Source organism: Octopus bimaculoides, chromosome 27, assembly GCF_001194135.2.
Source record: "Octopus bimaculoides isolate UCB-OBI-ISO-001 chromosome 27, ASM119413v2, whole genome shotgun sequence".
Classification (NCBI taxonomy): Eukaryota; Metazoa; Mollusca; class Cephalopoda; order Octopoda; family Octopodidae; genus Octopus; species Octopus bimaculoides.
In genome coordinates this window covers 8,776,463-8,780,494 of record NC_069007.1, presented here as the reverse complement: position 1 = coordinate 8,780,494, position 4,032 = coordinate 8,776,463, and the positions used below count along the sequence as shown (strand labels likewise).

At 38.0% G+C, this 4,032-nt stretch overlaps 1 protein-coding gene and 1 long non-coding RNA gene across 3 annotated transcripts in view; one reads left to right on the top strand and one right to left on the bottom strand.

Moving 5' to 3' along the window:
* The window catches only part of LOC106868912 (F-box/LRR-repeat protein 2), a 9,175-nt gene extending 7,081 nt beyond the window's left edge, over positions 1-2,094 (bottom strand). Inside the window, exon 1 of one of the 2 annotated variants that reach the window (XM_014914372.2) lies at positions 2,006-2,094. The gene's annotated coding sequence lies outside the window, so the exon portion shown is untranslated. Of the gene's footprint in view, positions 1-1,831 lie in introns of both variants that reach the window. The other variant, XM_014914374.2, reaches the window with a different exon arrangement.
* Positions 2,095-2,114: 20 nt separating this feature from the next.
* Positions 2,115-4,032, top strand: part of LOC106868917 (uncharacterized) — an 8,388-nt gene continuing 6,470 nt past the window's right edge. The window contains exon 1 of the long non-coding RNA XR_001409354.2: positions 2,115-2,297. This is a non-coding gene — a long non-coding RNA (uncharacterized LOC106868917). The remainder of the gene's footprint in view (positions 2,298-4,032) is intronic.

Sequence of the window (4,032 nt, the reverse complement as noted above, 5' to 3'; positions counted from 1 at the left end):
CGGGCCGACCAAAGCCTTGTGAGTGGATTTGGTAGACGGAAACTGAAAGAAGCCCGTCGTATATATATATATATATATATATATATATATGTGTGTGTGTTTGTGTGTCTATGTTTGGCCCTCCCGACATCGCTTGACAACCGATGCTGGTGTCTTTACGTCCCCGTAACTTAGAGGTTCGGCAAAAGGGGCCGATAGAATAAGTACTAGGCTTACAAAGAATAAGTCCTGGGGTCGATTTACTCGACTAAAGGCGGTGCTCCAGCATGGCCACAGTCAAATGACTGAAATAAGTAAAAGAGGTTATATGGGGTGCTTCAACCGGAATTCCATCATTTATTGTTTATAAAATCTTATAAAACATTAAATTCAGTTTAATTAGGACAATAATGCCTCGATATAGGAATTAATTTGATCCGAGAGACCATTCGTAAAGCGAAAACTCATAAAGCAGAGCAATAGTTACTCGTAGTAGCAATGTTATAACTCGTAATTCGTTCCCAGAAAAATATGTTACTTATAAAATTTATAATACTCGTAAATAAATGGCAATAAAACAACAGTAGAATGTAAAGAATATTTTATGGAAAGTAAAAAAAATGTCAAGATCCTTTATAATAAAAAATATTATTATTATAATCGTTTTCTGAATCACTTTTACTCGCACCCGCCATCACTTGTAGACGCGATCGCCGATTCATAGGCACTCGTAGACGGATTTCTAGATTTCTTAAAAAACAAGTCTAGAGATGTTTGCTTAGAAGCTTTTCTTCACTCTCTATAAATTTCCCAGTAACACACAGAAGCATTTGTTATGGTAATATCCATTTTACCTGAAGTTAAGACGGAGAAATAGGATCTTGTGAATTTTCCGAAAGCTCCACCCCTCTCGGGTCGTCAGCGCGCATTTTTTTCCATATTCGTTTTCCACACACTTGTTAACACCCACCAGGCTGGATAATGTTTTTTTTTGATCCCGGGTGAAAGTCTTTATATTGATCGTTTAATTAACTTTAATAGCCACTAATGTAAAAATGATTATTTATTTGTCGGACTAACGACGACACGAAAGAAAATGAAGTGAGACCCAGATAAAGATAACAAACGCAACTCTATTTGTAAATTAGGAGGATATAGAATATTGTTTCTATGTGGTAGTCCCTTCTGATTTGTACTGGAGGTCGTTATAACCGTATAGCCCCTACAAATTTAGACATACCTAAACGTGTATGTCCCGTACCCAACTTTGTCAGATGATGTAGATAACGATTATACTGGAATTTAATGGAGAGAGAGGTGGGCGAACACATACATAATAACATATATCAATTTTTTTATAATTTCAAGTTCCATTTTGTAGGCATAAATACGCGATATATACCAGCATGTATCTGTGTGTGCACCCAGCATTTTTTTTTTTTTTTTTTTTTACATTAAATTCCAATCTGATCATAATTTTACACCACCCGAAAAGTATTTCTAGAAAGTTTCATTAAAAAACGTACATTTTTCTGAAAGTTACGAAGAAGCACATTCGATCCGTGTGAATTATCCGATAATCTTCTCCCCACTCTCGAAATTCTGATATAATCGTAATTTATACCAACTTCAAGGTTTTTGTGGAACATCGCATTAAAAAAAAAATAGTTTCCTGAAACAGTCAGGTATAAAACATACTTGTGTCGTTAAACCGAATACACGTCCATCTTTTACTTTATATTTCTCAAAATGTTTTATAAATACAAGTTTTATAAGTTTAAGTTTTATAAAGTATAAACAAATGAATGTTTAAAAACAAATTACGTTGTTTATAATTTGCTTATATTTTCACCTTTAAGATAACTGCAACTCTCGTTTTCAGCATTAATTAATGTCTTCCTAATTGGAATTCACACATTTACTTTCATTATTTGGTCCTTAGGTATTCTCCAAGACATTCTGTCGCAGAATACCCACCGACCAACTTTCCAAAAACTGTCACACTACACACAATGGAAATATTTACCGATTCTATGGTAACCAAGTCGCAAAGTCTGGGAAGAGACGGAAGTGGAACTCTTCAAGTTTAGCATGTGTGAGGTTAAGAAAGCTACGTTGTCGCTTAGTAACTCATGTAAACAAACTGCACTTTTAATTCGTTTTATTTATTTACATCTTTATGTTTACATTTCTTAACATCATCTTTTATAGCTTTCATATACACACGGACGTAAACAGCCGTTGCTCTCTTTCTGACGATACCTTCGATTTCTAGATTGGACTTTTCCCTCCATTTTTTTCTCACATCATTCCATTGAGTTAAGTATATTTTGTTGTTTTTACCCCCCACCCGCCACCGCAGACATACGTATGTTTACATGTAGAATGATTAGACGGATGGAAAGAGAGTGAGAGAGAGAGAGAGAGAGAGAGAGAGAGAGAGAGAGAGAGAGAGAGAGAGAAATGGATGGACTCATAAAAATGAACAAAGAGATAATTAGATGGGTACGTAGATAGATTTAGATCAGCCATTTTAGGTCAGTGGTTCTCAACCCTTTGCTCGCTATTTAAAAAAAAAATCCCATCCAACTGTATTTTTATAATTAAATATTAGGAATTGTATTAAAAAGTGTAACCAATGTATTGACCACATACTTTAACAAGAAAATCTTATGTGGACTCGCCAAGGGCCATACGGATCCCAGTTGAGAATCCCTAATTTAAATGGAGACATGGGTAGATGAATGAATATTTCCATTCATGGTTGAAAGTCAGGGCCTTCAGTACAACTGTTTATTCATTGGCACACGCTTGCCTTGTGTTACAGCTGTTCATTCTGTCAAGGTCCTTTCCGAGGCCTCAGAAGCAGCCTATATTTTCGCCACAAAATGGAGTTTCATGCTGTTGTCAAACACTCTGTTATGAGATTCCCCACTCAGGCTTTGATGTTGTTTCTTTGTCTTCATTTTCGTTACACATTTGTCCATTATCTGTCAGACTGGACCTGCAGAAATTCTTGACCCTGATAATGTGGCCAAAATGTTGCTACTGTAATAGAACCAAAGGAGAATGGCGACGAGACGAAAAATGGCTCCTTTGAATGCGTCGCGCGGTCGGACACAAAACATGATATATAACATTGAAGGCTCGCCGTGAGAGAATGTGAGCCAAGTGCCAGTAAAAAGGAACAAGAGAGTGACAGACACAACCGTTAGATATATAAAGAGAGTAAGTTTATTAACATAGTGAAACTGTAATGTCTGTGTGTGCGAGCATGTGGCATATATAAATAACACAGTAGATAAGTCAGGCCTTCGTGTACAAGAGTATGTATACAACAATATGAAATGACGGACTGTCGTATAAGCAAGAGTGTGTGTACAATATGTGTGTGTGAGAGAGAGAGGAACACAGATCATTGAAAGAGTGTCTGTAACATAGACTATGAAAGTCCTAAACACGGAGATAGAGAAATACCAGTTCGTATAAGAGTTACACAAGGAGATAGAATGTTCATATGCAGGAAGTTGTGGCCGAGAGAGCAGAGCTGTGGTGTCACATGTTGTGTGTGTTGAGCGTCGATGCTGTAGACCGGTTACCTGGTGCAGAATATTCTCACAGTGTAGTTCCGACTGTTAACTTCGTGGTGGAAATAATCCACTAGTACAGTGTAGAGATGAAACCGCGTTTGATGTTGGTGTGTACTCTCGTAGTGGTGTTGCTGGCGACGACATTGTGGTAGACAGTACTTTGGTGGTGATGACGTTGTCGCTGGAAACTGGCTGGAGCTGTGTTCTGTATGTGGTCAGCGACCAGACCTGTGAGAGGTCTGAAATCGAAGACGACTGACGGGTTCAAACAGGCTTATTTATAGATGAAATAGGGCTCACTGGAAACGCAGAAAAACTCTCTCTCAGGTGACCTTATCTGAAGGCCACGATTGGACTGTATGCACCCTGGCACGAAACAGAACTGGTGATGATTGCCGCGCAAATGAGAACCAATCAGGGTGGTGGACACAAGGGTCCAAGGCAGCCGAAGGCTAGATGTTAG